General features: G+C 37.1%; 1 long non-coding RNA gene across 1 annotated transcript in view; it reads right to left on the reverse strand.

Annotated features, from left to right (window-relative positions):
* LOC130077665 (uncharacterized) overlaps window positions 1-14589 on the reverse strand; it is an 18677-nt gene extending 4088 nt beyond the window's left edge. The window contains exon 1 of the long non-coding RNA XR_008805811.1: window positions 14414-14589. This is a non-coding gene — a long non-coding RNA (uncharacterized LOC130077665). The remainder of the gene's footprint in view (window positions 1-14413) is intronic.
* Window positions 14590-17155: the final 2566 nt, after the last annotated feature.

The following is a 17155-nucleotide window of genomic DNA, read 5'->3' on the forward strand; positions in this document are numbered from 1 at the left end:
AGTTTAACTACTAAAATAAACTAAAACTAAAAAAAAATAGACATTTAAAAAAGCTAATAGAAAATACACAAAAACTTATACTGAAAATAAAATGAAAACAGAAAATAATAAAATTAAATCGAATTCAAAATATTAACAAAACTATAACAGCATGTATAAATGGTACTAAAATACACTAAAAAAGTAAAGGTTCCAAAAGGGTTTTTGTTTTGCAGCGATGTCTTAAAAATAACCTTTCAGTGAACAGTTCTTAAAGAACCATTAGTGAAGAACCTTTCAGTGAACAGTTCTTAAAGAACCATTAGTGAAGAACCTTTCAGTGAACAGTTCTTAAAGAACCATTAGTGAAGAACCTTTCAGTCAACAGTTCTTAAAGGACCATTAGTGAAGAACCTTTCAGTGAACAGTTCTTAAAGAACCATTAGTGAAGAACCTTTCAGTGAACAGTTCTTAAAGAACCATTAGTGAAGAACCTTTCAGTCAACAGTTCTTAAAGAACCATTAGTGAAGAACCTTTCAGTCAACAGTTCTTAAAGAACCATTAGTGAAGAACCTTTCAGTGAACAGTTCTTAAAGAACCATTAGTGAAGAACCTTTCAGTCAACAGTTCTTAAAGAACCATTAGTGAAGAACCTTTCAGTCAACAGTTCTTAAAGAACCATTAGTGAAGAACCTTTCAGTGAACAGTTCTTAAAGAACCTTTAGTGAAGAACCTTTCAGTGAACAGTTCTTAAAGAACCATTAGTGAAGAATCTTTCAGAGAACAGTTCTTAAAGAACCTTTAGTGAAGAACCTTTCAGTCAACAGTTCTTAAAGAACCATTAGTGAAGAACCTTTCAGTGAACAGTTCTTAAAGAACCTTTAGTGAAGAACCTTTCAGTGAACAGTTCTTAAAGAACCATTAGTGAAGAACCTTTCAGTCAACAGTTCTTAAAGAACCTTTAGTGAAGAACCTTTCAGTGAACAGTTCTTAAAGAACCTTTAGTGAAGAACCTTTCAGTGAACAGTTCTTAAAGAACCTTTAGTGAAGAACCTTTCAGTGAACAGTTCTTAAAGAACCTTTAGTGAAGAACCTTTCAGTGAACAGTTCTTAAAGAACCATTAGTGAAGAACCTTTCAGTCAACAGTTCTTAAAGAACCTTTAGTGAAGAACCTTTCAGTGAACAGTTCTTAAAGAACCATTAGTGAAGAACCTTTCAGTCAACAGTTCTTAAAGAACCATTAGTGAAGAACCTTTCAGTGAACAGTTCTTAAAGAACCTTTAGTGAAGAACCTTTCAGTGAACAGTTCTTAAAGAACCTTTAGTGAAGAACCTTTCAGTGAACAGTTCTTAAAGAACCTTTAGTGAAGAACCTTTCAGTGAACAGTTCTTAAAGAACCATTAGTGAAGAACCTTTCAGTGAACAGTTCTTAAAGAACCATTAGTGAAGAACCTTTCAGTCAACAGTTCTTAAAGAACCATTAGTGAAGAACCTTTCAGTGAACAGTTCTTAAAGAACCATTAGTGAAGAACCTTTCAGTGAACAGTTCTTAAAGAACCATTAGTGAAGAACCTTTCAGTCAACAGTTCTTAAAGAACCATTAGTAAAGAACCTTTCAGTCAACAGTTCTTAAAGAACCATTAGTGAAGAACCTTTCAGTCAACAGTTCTTAAAGAACCATTAGTGAAGAACCTTTCAGTGAACAGTTCTTAAAGAACCATTAGTGAAGAACCTTTCAGTGAACAGTTCTTAAAGAACCATTAGTGAAGAACCTTTCAGTGAACAGTTCTTAAAGAACCATTAGTGAAGAACCTTTTGGCGCTTTTCCACTGCTGGTACGGCTCAGTACGGTTCGGCTCGGCGCGGCACGGTTCGGCTCGCTTCGCTTTTCCACTGCTGGTACGACTCGGCTCAGCACGGCACGGCGCGGCTCGCTTTAGCTCGGTTTGCTTTTCCACTGCAGTTAGTACCGCTTCAAAGTGGGTGGGATTATAGTCGGGACCGTTATAGTTTATCCGCTCCTCGGCAACCAACGAGACGAACGTCTGCACTTCGTCCACTGACCACGATTCAGCCATTTCTTTTTTATGGAAGTTTTCTTTCTTTCTTTTTTCTTCAAGCAAGTCAAGCAAGTAGTTTTAAAACAGGTGCTACAGCGGTGGCTGTTGTCTACTGGCTATTTAAATCTAGTGGGTTTAGTGTCTCGTGTCGCAAATACAATGACGCTGATAGTGACGATTCTGTCTGTCTGACCAATCAGTGATCTGTAGTGTTTTCACGTCACATTTTAGTATCGGTACGGTACGCTTGGAACCTCAACAGACCAGGTACCATTTAAAGCGAGCCGAAGCGAGCCGTACCGTACCGTACCATGCAGTGGAAATGCGCCAAAGCGTGCCGTACCGAACCGAACCGTACCGTTCCATGCAGTGGAAAAGCGCCATTTCAGTGAACAGTTCTTAAAGAACCATTAGTGAAGAACCTTTCAGTGAACAGTTCTTAAAGAACCATTAGTGAAGAACCTTTCAGTCAACAGTTCTTAAAGAACCTTTAGTGAAGAACCTTTCAGTGAACAGTTCTTAAAGAACCTTTAGTGAAGAACCTTTCAGTGAACAGTTCTTAAAGAACCTTTAGTGAAGAACCTTTCAGTGAACAGTTCTTAAAGAACCTTTAGTGAAGAACCTTTCAGTGAACAGTTCTTAAAGAACCTTTAGTGAAGAACCTTTCAGTGAACAGTTCTTAAAGAACCTTTAGTGAAGAACCTTTCAGTGAACAGTTCTTAAAGAACCATTAGTGAAGAACCTTTCAGTGAACAGTTCTTAAAGAACCTTTAGTGAAGAACCTTTCAGTGAACAGTTCTTAAAGAACCTTTAGTGAAGAACCTTTCTGTGAACAGTTCTTAAAGAACCTTTAGTGAAGAACCTTTCAGTGAACAGTTCTTAAAGAACCTTTAGTGAAGAACCTTTCAGTGAACAGTTCTTAAAGAACCTTTAGTGAAGAACCTTTCAGTCAACAGTTCTTAAAGAACCTTTAGTGAAGATCCTTTCAGTGAACAGTTCTTAAAGAACCATTAGTGAAGAACCTTTCAGTGAACAGTTCTTAAAGAACTTTTAGTGAAGAACCTTTCAGTGAACAGTTCTTAAAGAACCATTAGTGAAGAACCTTTCAGTGAACAGTTCTTAAAGAACCATTAGTGAAGAACCTTTCAGTCAACAGTTCTTAAAGAACCTTTAGTGAAGAACCTTTCAGTGAACAGTTCTTAAAGAACCATTAGTGAAGAACCTTTCAGTGAACAGTTCTTAAAGAACCATTAGTGAAGAACCTTTCAGTTAACAGTTCTTAAAGAACCATTAGTGAAGAACCTTTCAGTGAACAGTTCTTAAAGAACCATTAGTGAAGAACCTTTCAGTGAACAGTTCTTAAAGAACCATTAGTGAAGAACCTTTCAGTGAACAGTTCTTAAAGAACCTTTAGTGAAGAACCTTTCAGTGAACAGTTCTTAAAGAACCATTAGTGAAGAACCTTTCAGTGAACAGTTCTTAAAGAACCTTTAGTGAAGAACCTTTCAGTGAACAGTTCTTAAAGAACCTTTAGTGAAGAACCTTTCAGTGAACAGTTCTTAAAGAACCTTTAGTGAAGAACCTTTCAGTGAACAGTTCTTAAAGAACCTTTAGTGAAGAACCTTTCAGTCAACAGTTCTTAAAGAACCTTTAGTGAAGATCCTTTCAGTGAACAGTTCTTAAAGAACCATTAGTGAAGAACCTTTCAGTGAACAGTTCTTAAAGAACTTTTAGTGAAGAACCTTTCAGTGAACAGTTCTTAAAGAACCATTAGTGAAGAACCTTTCAGTGAACAGTTCTTAAAGAACCATTAGTGAAGAACCTTTCAGTCAACAGTTCTTAAAGAACCTTTAGTGAAGAACCTTTCAGTGAACAGTTCTTAAAGAACCATTAGTGAAGAACCTTTCAGTGAACAGTTCTTAAAGAACCATTAGTGAAGAACCTTTCAGTTAACAGTTCTTAAAGAACCATTAGTGAAGAACCTTTCAGTGAACAGTTCTTAAAGAACCATTAGTGAAGAACCTTTCAGTGAACAGTTCTTAAAGAACCATTAGTGAAGAACCTTTCAGTGAACAGTTCTTAAAGAACCATTAGTGAAGAACCTTTCAGTGAACAGTTCTTAAAGAACCATTAGTGAAGAATCTTTCAGAGAACAGTTCTTAAAGAACCTTTAGTGAAGAACCTTTCAGTCAACAGTTCTTAAAGAACCATTAGTGAAGAACCTTTCAGTGAACAGTTCTTAAAGAACCATTAGTGAAGAACCTTTCAGTGAACAGTTCTTAAAGAACCATTAGTGAAGAACCTTTCAGTGAACAGTTCTTAAAGAACCATTAGTGAAGAACCTTTCAGTGAACAGTTCTTAAAGAACCATTAGTGAAGAACCTTTCAGTGAACAGTTCTTAAAGAACCATTAGTGAAGAATCTTTCAGAGAACAGTTCTTAAAGAACCATTAGTGAAGAACCTTTCAGTGAACAGTTCTTAAAGAACCTTTAGTGAAGAATCTTTCAGTCAACAGTTCTTAAAGAACCATTAGTGAAGAACCTTTCAGTCAACAGTTCTTAAAGAACCATTAGTGAAGAACCTTTCAGTGAACAGTTCTTAAAGAACCATTAGTGAAGAACCTTTCAGTGAACAGTTCTTAAAGAACCATTAGTGAAGAACCTTTCAGTGAACAGTTCTTAAAGAACCATTAGTGAAGAACCTTTCAGTGAACAGTTCTTAAAGAACCATTAGTGAAGAATCTTTCAGAGAACAGTTCTTAAAGAACCTTTAGTGAAGAACCTTTCAGTCAACAGTTCTTAAAGAACCATTAGTGAAGAACCTTTCAGTGAACAGTTCTTAAAGAACCTTTAGTGAAGAATCTTTCAGTCAACAGTTCTTAAAGAACCATTAGTGAAGAACCTTTCAGTCAACAGTTCTTAAAGAACCATTAGTGAAGAACCTTTCAGTGAACAGTTCTTAAAGAACCATTAGTGAAGAACCTTTCAGTGAACAGTTCTTAAAGAACCATTAGTGAAGAACCTTTCAGTGAACAGTTCTTAAAGAACCATTAGTGAAGAACCTTTCAGTGAACAGTTCTTAAAGAACCTTTTTCCTCTATAAAGAACCTTTTTTGGAATGGAAAGATTCTATGGATGTTAAAGGTTCTTCATGGAACCATTGATTCCAATAAAGAACCTTTATTTTCTGATGTTAATGAACAGAAACTAATGTAGCAGCAGTAAGTGTGTGTGTGTGGGCGCACGGCCGCATTAACAATAGGGCTAGGCGGGGCTAAAGCCCCGGGGCCCGAACAAGGAGGGGGCCCTTGATTGGCTGTGGAGCAGATCCTACTAGCCATCTGATTGCCAAAGCCTTACCACGCAACGCCCCTCACAAATTAGCCTTGTTATTTAGTAGCGCTTTGCCGAATATTCCATGCATTATCATGGAATCATTATCATTAATATTATAGTGACCGTTCGCAAAGACCCGCCTTTTTTAGTTACTGTGTGACAAGCCAGGCGTCTCTCACGAGTCACGCACATCATGTTCTCACTCACGCACTGAAAAATACATCGCGGGGCAAAGACTAACGTTACACAATTGACTACGAGAGAGAGTTCAGAGCAGCTTACTGTTGATATGAAACAAAGTCTCAACTTTCAAATATTGTAATTTAAATAATTTAAACAATACCGTTTTCAAGTTCAAGTCCACCGACGTTAATCTACTGACAGCTTTGTTGTCGGACAAAATTGCGTAGGCTATTCGGCGTTATGATTGGCCAGGTCGCCTGTCAATCAAACCCCCGTGGGCAGCAGGACAGGGCATGGTGAAATGAAACGTCACGTTTTAATTTAACATAATACATTTATTCTATATTTAACTTGTGAACGATCGACCTGCTGCTGCACATAAGCCTATAGATGGCTGCCTGGAGTGCCTGCACCTTATTAGAATTAGCTACGCATCAACCAATAAATCGCCTCCACCCTTCACTTCATTCTAGAGTCTAGACTATTTTTTAAAACACAGCGTCATCGTCGACCCCACAAATTTTCGGTAAGTTTGATTATTAACTTGATGAATGTTTGATATTGCTTTTTGTGTTTGATCAAACTCTATATTCGCCTAAAGGGCTGGCGGTAATATATCCGGTAGAAATATGTAAATTTTGCTGAGACATCATGATGTAAGTTTATAAATTAAACGCGTTTATAATCATTGTGGTTTGGATACAAATTATTTTAAATGATGGTGAACTTGAGACGGTTTTGCACAGCGCACTTGAGTTCCGACCCTGAGGTCTTAAAGTGACAGTAGCTGCTAATAAAGCTGCTGTCGCCAGTTGTGTCCATAATGTTAATCAAACATCAGAAAGAAAGTAATTTACTGCCCTTGAATGAATCACTTTTGTAAAATTAATAAGAATGAATGTTGAATTTATAGTGAAAACTATGTATTGTATATTTGATTACTTTATACAATATAATATTATTCAGTGCTTTAAGTTTTTCAAGGTTGATTTCTTATGTGCATTTGTTCTATTGTTATTTGTGACTCTTGTCATCGGTAAGGTTGAGATTCTTTTCTTAAGTTACTATTATTTTTTGTGATATTGAAATTGGTCACAAGAATTATGAAAAGTTAGTGCCATTAAATTCTGATATGATAAAAAATCGTTTTAAAAGTAATATAACTTAACTGTGAAGTATATCATAGATGGATAAAATGACTCGTATAATGATAGAACATTTAGCTCATGTAGTTGGTGACCTGTAGTGGTGGGGGGCCCTGCAGTAACTCATAGCCCCGGGGCCCAGTGAGCTCTTAATGCGGCCCTGTGTGGGCGGGCGGATCTTCCTGAAATAACTCACAGATGCAACTTTGATTTCTGTCTGATGTCACTGCAAAAATGCACTTGTTTTATAAATGCACCACAACAAACCACTATTTACTGTATGTAAAGAACATATTTGCATGTACTAATCAGTCGGCATGCGGGTTTGCAAATGTCATCAAACTGAAGTAACTCATTTAAAGGCTGCTTTATTGCTGAAATCACTTCAGCACTTTAACAGATAAATGCATTGAGTGTATTATTGTACAACTTTCAAGCTTTTTATTCAACATTAAATGTGCCATGTCGAAATATGCCAAGAGACAAGCTATTTGGACTGGATGAGAGAAATGTAAGTCATACAACAATACAGGAATATACATAATAAGCAGGAATTCTACAGGAATATGCATTTATATAATGTAGAAGAAATATGAAGGAATATCAGCAATATTGCAGGACTAGTATTAATACAATAGAAATGCGCAGGAATATACATGAATGCACAGAAATATTACAGAATATACTGTGAGAACATCATTCATTTTTGAACTAAGATTACTGATGCATTAATTTAGCAGATGCTTTTATCCAAATTCAGGTTTATTTGTATTGCACTTTTCACAATGCATATTGTTTCAAAGCAGCTTCTCGGAAAAAGCACGTTTCAATGTTACAATCAGGAAGTATTCTGTTATCAGTCAGAGATGAGTGTGTCATATGGCAGTAATAATTCAATACAGCTATAAGATAATACAAGTCAATATGTGGTTAGTAAGCATCATGTATCAAGTTAAGCAGACATAACAAACATGCCGGGCTTGTGATCCATAATCCAAAGCATCTGCCTAATGAATCAATGCAAATGCATATAGAGAAACACTTTTTCAGCGGCGCTGGTTCCGAACTATTTTTCCCATTCGTTTCTCCCATTGGGATTTCAAAAAAGTCTTTATTGAAGAGTTATAAGCCATGAATCAAGCAAATCAGATACGAGGCGAATCGCAACATTACAAACTTTGAGTGGAAGCAAAAAAGAATTCGAAAATCGGACAAGATTGTGTACTTAACCGCTTTAGTAAAGGGAAAGAACTACAATCCCATGATGCACTGCGAACAGCATAATCAAATTAAAAACAGTGAAGAAATATTAAACAATTTTTCATTCGCAGTGCTTTATGGGAGTGGGCGGAGCTACAAGATCTTTGGCCAGTTTTGCTTGTTTCGACTCTCTGATTGGAGGAATTTTCTGTAGAGCATCATGGGTAATGTAGTTTTTCACTACATTCCACGATTATTTAAAAAACTAAGCTGAAATAATGTGGGCTGACGCCTTTAAATGAAGCAAATAATGTCGATTAACAACCTCATAGCTCACAGTAAAGCTGTCTTTAAAGGTTTATAAATAATCATTAATAATCAGTTTCCCAATGGAGAAAATGAATGGAGTTTTTACTTCTGGAACCCGACTGTTGCGCTCTTTTGTAAGAACAGGGGGGGAAAAAAGAGCAATAATTGTACCTTTAGGGGTTCAACAGCTTGTCATGGACAACTTATGTACGCCTAAAAGTTCATAGTAGTACCTTAAGGGTATATATTTCTATTTTAAGGAAGTAAAATGCACTTTTAGTGGTAGATAAGCTACAAAGCTGTCATTTTTCCTGACAGTGAATATCAGCTGTTGTTTGGTGTGATCTGATCGTTACTGCACATGCTCAGAGAAACCTCTCTCTCTCTCTATATATATATATATATATCACATAGATGCTTGTCAGTAAAAGGTGTCTGTAGCTGGAGACGAAGGGTCTGAAATGGCGGGTCAAACGTGACCTTTGAGCGGATAGATGCCTGCGGTTACTGTAGCGAGAGCCCTTTCATCTCCCCTCTGTCTGATCTGACTCAAAGAGACCGTGACCGATCTGAACCGTGACCTTCCACACCACAAACACACACACACACACACACAGTCGATGACACGGCTTCCGCTTCCCAGAATTCACTCGTGGTTTACAGGCCCGGCATGAAGTGGTCACCCACGCCTCAGTGTTACTAACCAATGCCTAACTAACTAGTGCTCTCTATATAGAAAGGGCTTTTTATTTTTCCCATTTTAATTGTTCTGGACTTTGTTTGAATGGTTAAATGAAATTTTAGTAGTAGTATTTGAGTTTATTGCCGCATCATATTCACAGGCTATTTCATGGCAAATGCATTTTTTTTTCATTATTATAATACATTATTTTAAATATAAAAAATATTTTTTTTTTAAATTAAATATAAAAATATAAGTTAGACATATAATTCTATAAAAGATTAATTAAATGTACATTTGATTGAAATTGTAAAAGTTTTCCAGAGTTCATCTTACAAAATATATATCCTTAAATTTTAGAAATCGAAAATCATGTTTAATTAATTGAAAACATGAAACCTATACAATTTAACAAATTATTTATTTAGAATAAATACATTTATTTAACAAAAATAAAATTTTTAGGGCCCTAATATGATGTTTTCCACCGATTCTGTGTTTTCCCCCATTTTAATTTTTCTGGATTCCATTTTAATGGTTTAGTTCAATATAAATAGTCAAAAAGCATTTTTTTTAAACGAAATCCTATCTTTTATTTTTTTTCTGGATATATGATTTAATACCAATTTTTATTATCAAAAACAGTGGTAATCAAATGAAGGCATAAAATTTAATAAATCTTTTAAAAGTGATCAAATGAAAATGAAACCATTTCTTTAGACTTCAGATGTAAATGTGCTTCAATATTCACAGACACGAGTTCATATCGCAGTTTGATTCAGTGTACAGTGTACTGTTGATTTATTCATGCAAACTTTGTCAAATTCCATGGAATTCTGCGTCATACTGTAAATTCCATTTTTATAACTGAATTCCGTGATTCCGTCCGCATCACCAAACTCATAGGGTCCTATATAGACAAGCATACTTGCACATAAGCTGCAAGGAACAGTGCATCTAAAAAATGAAAAAATAATTCTCAGTATTAACCCTCATGTCTGTGTCTAATTCATACACTTTTACTGTAAAAAGCAGCTTGCTACATTTCAGCGTTTTGTTCCAGAATGAGGAAGATTTCTGCAGATTTATGGCTTTAATTGAAAGTATGCACAACATTTATTTTTACTGGCCTAGCATATACACTCACCGGCCACTTTATTAGGTACCCCATGCTAGTAACGGGTTGGACCCCCTTTTGCCTTCAGAACTGCCTCAATTCTTTGTGGCATAGATTCAACAAGGTGCTGGAAGCATTCCTCAGGGAGTTTGGTCCATATTGACATGATGGCATCACACAGTTGCCGCAGATTTGTCGGCTGCACATCCATGATGCGAATCTCCCGTTCCACCACATCCCAAAGATGCTCTATTGGGTTGAGATCTGGTGACTGTGGAGGCCATTTTAGTACAGTGAACTCATTGTCATGTTCAAGAAACCAATTTGAAATGATTAGAGCTTTGTGACATGGTGGAAGTAGCCATCAGAGGATGGGTACATGGTGGCCATAAAGGGATGGACATGGTCAGAAACAATGCTCAGGTAGGCCGTGGCATTTAAACGATGCCCAATTGGCACTAAGGGGCCTAAAGTGTGCCAGGAAAACATCCCCCACACCATTACACCACCACCACCAGCCTGCACAGTGGTAACAAGGCATGATGGTTCCATGTTCTCATTCTGTTTACGCCAAATTCTGACTCTAACATCTGAATGTCTCAACAGAAATCGAGACTCATCAGACCAGGCAACATTTTTCCAGTCTTCAACTGTTCAATTTTGGTGAGCTCTTGCAAATTGTAGCCTCTTTTTCCTATTTGTAGTGGAGATGAGTGGTACCCGGTGGAGTCTTCTGCTGTTGTAGCCCATCCGCCTCAAGGTTGTGCGTGTTGTGGCTTCACAAATGCTTTGCTGCATACCTCGGTTGTAACGAGTGGTTATTTCAGTCACTGTTGCCCTTCTATCAGCTCGAACCAGTCTGGCCATTCTCCTCTGACCTCTGGCATCAACAAGGCATTTCCGCCCACAGAACTGCCGCTCACTGGATGTTTTTTCTTTTTCGGACCATTCTCTGTAAACCCTAGAGATGGTTGTGCGTGAAAATCCCAGTAGATTAGCAGTTTCTGAAATACTCAGACCAGCCCTTCTGGCACCAACAATCATGCCACGTTCAAAGTCACTCAAATCAACTTTCTTCCCCATACTGATGCTTGGTTTGAACTGCAGGAGATTGTCTTGACCATGTCTACATGCCTAAATGCACTGAGTTGCCGCCATGTGATTGGCTGCTTAGAAATTAAGTGTTAACGAGCAGTTGGACAGGTGTACCTAATAAAGTGGCCGGTGAGTGTAGGTTGCAAAATGGTGCATGCTGTAAAAATGAGACGTTAAACAGAAAAAGAGAAGAAAAAAAACAGACTCGGGCTGTTAATTGCCCTTCAACATTAGTAAATAATTATGCTTCGTTTTCTAGGTGCAACAAGATATTAAAACAATAAAACTGAAGATAGCATATTAATGATGCAAACACAAATCATCTCCGGTCCGTCCTAAGCAACAGAGCATCATCATCTCTCATATCTAGTGTGTGATCTCAGTCACCTCACCACACACACACACACACACACACACACACACACACACTATTACTGAACATCCCGCAGTTATGCAATGGCTTTCATACTCAGCTAATAATATCGCAATCATAACCATAAACTTAGACGTAACAGCTGATATTTATAACTAGCAAAAACATGAAGTAACACTTTGTTTTAAGGTGACGTAGTAGTTTCACTACATGTAGTTAATATAGTAATAACTATTAATTATGCATAATTACATGCAACTAACCCTAAACCAAACCCTAACCGTAACTCTATACTAAGTACATGTAGGCTTACTCAGTCCGTTCTTATTTACAATGTAACTAAAGTGTTACTGTACACTTTATTTTAAGGTGTCTATGTTACACTGTAATTATAGGCTACATTTAAGTACACTCTAAAAAAATGCTCGGTTGTTTTAACCCAACTTTGGGTCAAATATGGACAAACCCAGCCGTTGGGTTACATTTTTTAACTACATTTTTAACCCAATGTTTGGGTTTGTCCATTTTTGACCCAAAGTTGGGTTAAAACAACCCAGCATTTTTAGAGTGTAAGTACTGAGTAATATTAGGGTTAGGGTTTGGTTTGGTTGAGGGTTGGTTGCATGTAATTATGCATAATTAATAGTTATTATAGTAACTAGATGTAACACTGTAAAATAAAGTGTTACCAAATAAAGTGTAACCGAACATGATTTTGAGGACTTATTTAAAATTGTTATTTTCGAGTCTTTCAAATAGGACAAACTGGTTATGCATTAATAAAATGCACTATTACATAAATCAGAGAATTCTGTCACAATTAGTCTCTCAGGAAGTGAACAAGTACAGGGCTTATATTCTTTATCACTTTATCTCTCATTTAGCTGGAACAAACTTGAATGTCAACACTATTAATATGATTCTGAATGGCACTTTTTTTTTTATGCGTGAATGATGATGAATCATAATACAACCTTTGGTTTACAGCTCAGATCTTCAAGCTCTCTGCTTCCACATCTGTTCAAATGTAAACCACACACTTTCTGCAGTTATTTTTACTAAATTGCAAAAATGACACTATATATATATACAGCTGTGGAAAAAGTTTCTCTCAGTTTCTCTGGTTTTACTATTTATAGGTATGTGTTTGGGTAACATTAACATTTTTGTTTTATTCTATAAACTACTGAGAACATTTCTCCCAAATTCCAAATAAAAAATATTGTAATTTAGAGCATTTATTTGCAGAAAACGACAACTGGTCAAAATAACACAAAAGATGCAGTGTTGTCAGACCTCGAATAATGGAAAGAAAATAAGTTCATATTCATTTTTAAACAACACAATACTAATGTTTTAACGTAGGAAGAGTTCAGAAATCAATATTTGGTGGAATAACCCCAGCCTTTCATGCTCTCCACCCGTCTTTCACAGTGTTGTCGGTGTTGTCTCGGCTTTGTTTGATGGCTTGAGACCATCCGTCTTCCTCTTGATCACATTCCAGAGGTTTTCAGTGGCGTTCAGGTCTGGAGATTGGGCTGGCCATGACAGGGTCTTGATCTGGCTGTGTGGGATGAAGCATTGTCCTGCTGGAAAAACCAAATCTTCCAGCCTTGCTGAAGCTCCCCAAATCATCACCGATCCTCCACCAAATCTCACAGAGGGTGCGAGACACTGTGGCTCTCTCCGTCTAACCATTCGACGACCAGGTGTTGGACAAAGCTGAAAATTGATGATCTGGGGGAGCTTCAGCAAGGCTGCAATCAGGCAGATGTCATGGCCAGCCCAATCTCCAGACCTGAACGCCACTGAAAACCTCTGGAATGTGATCAAGAGGAAGACGGATGGTCTCAAGCTAACAAACAAAGCCGAGCCGCTTGAGTTTCTGCACATAAAGTCACCCGACAACACTGTGAAAGACGGGTGGAGAGCATGAAAAGCTGGGGTTATTCCACCAAATATTGATTTCTGAACTCTTCCTATGTTAAAACATTAGTATTGTGTTGTTTAAAAATGAATATGAACTTATTTTCTTTTCATTATTCGAGGTCTGACAACACTGCATCTTTTGTGTTATTTTGACCAGTTGTCGTTTTCTGCAAATAAATGCTTTAAATGACAATGTTTTTTATTTGGAATTTGGGAGAAATGTTCTCAGTAGTTTATAGAATAAAACAAAAATGTTAATTTTACCCAAACACATACTAGTAAAACCATAATTTCGCAGTGGTCTCTTAATTTTTTCCACAGCTGTATATATAGTGGTGGTTGATACCAACGTACCACATTTTACTGTAGTAATAATACATGTTGTAACTATGACTTTGACACACACTGTGATTTTTGTAAGATTCGAGCTTGACAGACAGATATGACGGCTCATGGTAGCCAAAGTTTCCACCAAAACAACTATACATTTGCAGATATTTTGCTGCTGTTAAATCATAATAAATCAATGTAATCTCCTTAAACTACCGTAAGGGGCTTTTAGAATTGTTTCCTCTATTTATGATTTTTTTCTTTGTGTTAGTTATCTATATTTTACCACAGTTTACTGTAGTTAAACACTGTAGTACTGTAGTAGGAGAAAAGGGTAATTTGTGTTTCAAAGTAACCGCTGCGCGTCCATTGAACTAAAAACGTTACACTGTTTCATTTTCAAACTCGAAGATTCCAAACAAACGGATACAATGTTGCAAAGCAAACATTCGGATTTCGAACGCAGGGACGCGCGCGCGCACAGTCCGTCCATATCACAGTGTCGCGCGGTACCGTTATATCCACACGCGCTCTTCTCACCGGTGTCCGTGTCGGTCGGTACCGGAGGGTTTGGACACGCAGGAAATGTCGCGGATCTCGGACGGGCCGCTCGGTCTAAAGAGCTTTTCTCTTTGCAAACCAACGCTAAAAACATATACACGTGTTTTATTACCTTGCTCCGGATCTGACCGGACGTGGAGACTTTCCGAATGAGTTTCTGCGGGGAACCGTGCTCCTGCTCCGGTTCACTGTCCGACGACTCGGCCTCAGCAGCAGCAGCAGCAGCAGCATCGACCGCCGCCATCCTGAGCTCCAGCCCCCGGGACTCACACACACACACACACACACACACACACATACACGCTCACAGAGACGTGTTCCAGCGGGACCGGCCGCGCAGCGACGCCAACCGGACATAGCGAACACTGCATCCCCGGGAGAGAGAGTGAGATGGAGAGAGAGATAGAGAGAGAGACTTTGACTTTAAGATCACTATTTACAAAAACATTAAATATATAACATTTTTAGTAAAAAGCTATAAAAAAAGCAGCTAGAAGGAGCGCAAAGGATTTAAAAAACAGAGTCTCAAGACGTGAAATAGCATATTAGAAAAGCAAACACTTTTAGGTCCTTTCCTTTACAATAAAAAAAACTTCACTCATGCATACATTTGAAGACAGCCATCAGAGTCAACATCGCAAATACATCTGTTTATGCCCCATTTATATCTGAAAACATCCAAGTCATTAACCAACTTGTAATAGCTAAACTCTATATTAATACGGGCTTTTATTGAAGAGAGAAGGAGAGAGCGCCGCCTACCGGCCAGAGGAGCCGCGACAGCTGGGGAAAATACAGTGGCCCCCAAAATATTTGGACACAGTTAAAAATGTCATTGCATTCGTTTACGAAAATGTATCAAACCAAGTGCAATGTATCCATTAAAATAAATAAAAATATAGCATATGCACACTTTCAATCAAAAAGAAGTGAAATGTTAAAACAATAAGACCTAGTTGAAAATGAAGAAAAAAAAACAACTTTGTGTCTCTATGAAACTATATAAGTCTATATAAGTGTCTATATATACACCACCTAAAAAATACATTTTCAAAAAAAGTCTAAAGACACATCTGACCAATTAATAGGCTACCTTTTCTATTCTATTCTGATAACAAAAAAAGTCAAATAAAATAAAACCTTGCTATATGTGTACTGTGACTAACTGACTACTGTGTCCCTCTTGTTGGTTTGATTGCTATATTGTTATCCTCGTTTGTAAGTCGCTTTGGATAAAAGCGTCTGCTGATTAAATGTAAGTGCAAAAGGCATCTGTCATGATACTTATGTAGTGCAATGAATTTCATAATTTAAAGAACTATTCCCATAAAGAATAAATTCAAAATTACAACATAATCCTTTCAGGAAGTGAACAATAAAAGCGTGCCTCCTCTTTTCTTTTCTTATTTTCTTAAAGAGCAATAAAGCCTGAAATGCAGTTATAGAAGAGTCTGGTGTGTTTCCTGTAAATAACCCCCCTGATGTAATGAATCCAGCAGGGCTGAGTGCTGATGCTGGTGGTAACGCAGCACACACACCGTGTACAGAAGCGCAGGACAGTAAACAGGGTCAGGAGCTGGGCGGTGCCGTGAACAAGCTTTGTGTTCCTGTGTCCAGTTTCACATCTGTGTTTCACATCTAGCCAATGCATACTTCCTCAGAAACACACATTAGGATGCATTCCCTCAAATACTTCAATAACACGTTCTTTCTGAACAAACACACAGACACACACACACCTTTTCCAGGAAATCACTCTTTTTACATGCTATAGGGGAGAAAACAGAGATGGAAAGCGATCCTGTGCATATGATGTGCAATTAACAGGAATGTTTGTGATTTTTAGTTAACGTTTTAGTTAACGATATCATAACCCTGCTCTATTCAGTTTTATGTTGATTCAGTTCAGTTCAATAACAGCGTCAATTCAACTTTAAAAGCAGCTCTACAGAAGCTCAGTTTAGTGGAGAATCTGATTAAAATGAAGCACAAAGCATGTTTAATGCATGTTTGCCTAATTAACTAATTGGGGAATTCACATTGATTTCTATTTTTTTTTCTTTTCAAGAAACAGCTGAAAACACACCTCTTCCGATCCACAACCATGAACGGTTACACTTCATTTTAAGGTGTCATTGTTACAGTGTAATTATATATTTAAGTGCTGAGTAATATTAATTAACTACATGTACTTACTACAGGGTTAGGGTATAGGATTAGGGTTTGGTTGAGGGGTAGTTGCATGTAATTATGCATCATTTACTATGATAAACATGTAACATATGTAACAAGGACACTGTAAAATAAAGTGTTACCCCATAAACTAAGCAGCTCTTTCTATTCTGTTGTGCATTTCACTTGTGCTCAAACTTATACTTATTCTCCTCATGCAATCCTCACAGGTTATAGAGCCTCTGAAAATAGATTCGTCCATCATTTGGTAAAAACGAACTAAAATCACTTTTGCATTAAAGCATCTGCGGTGGAAATCAACGCTTGAAATGCACGCTTTTAAATTCACAAATGCTGAAGTACACAGTTACAAAAAAACAGCAACTTGACTTAACATTGCATAATGTTCACATTATATGTGACCTAGCTATTTTTTGATCTTTTAAAAAACTATCCTGTAAATAACTAACATCTGTAAAACATAAACGGCTATAACAAAATAGTCAAATAACAATTTTTCACACACAAAAAAAAGAGGAAAATAAGCATTTAGTTATTGGTGTTTCTATTCCATTGTAAAGTGGCCTTGGGGTTTACCTTGGGGAAAGGCACAATATATCTAAAAACAAAATAATAAAATAAAACAAAAATAAATGAGATTACAACAAATATATACTTTAAA

The sequence above is a fragment of the Rhinichthys klamathensis genome, unplaced genomic scaffold (assembly GCF_029890125.1).
Source record: "Rhinichthys klamathensis goyatoka isolate OS25496 unplaced genomic scaffold, OSU_Roscu_1.1 h1tg000767l_1, whole genome shotgun sequence".
NCBI lineage: Eukaryota > Metazoa > Chordata > Actinopteri > Cypriniformes > Leuciscidae > Rhinichthys > Rhinichthys klamathensis.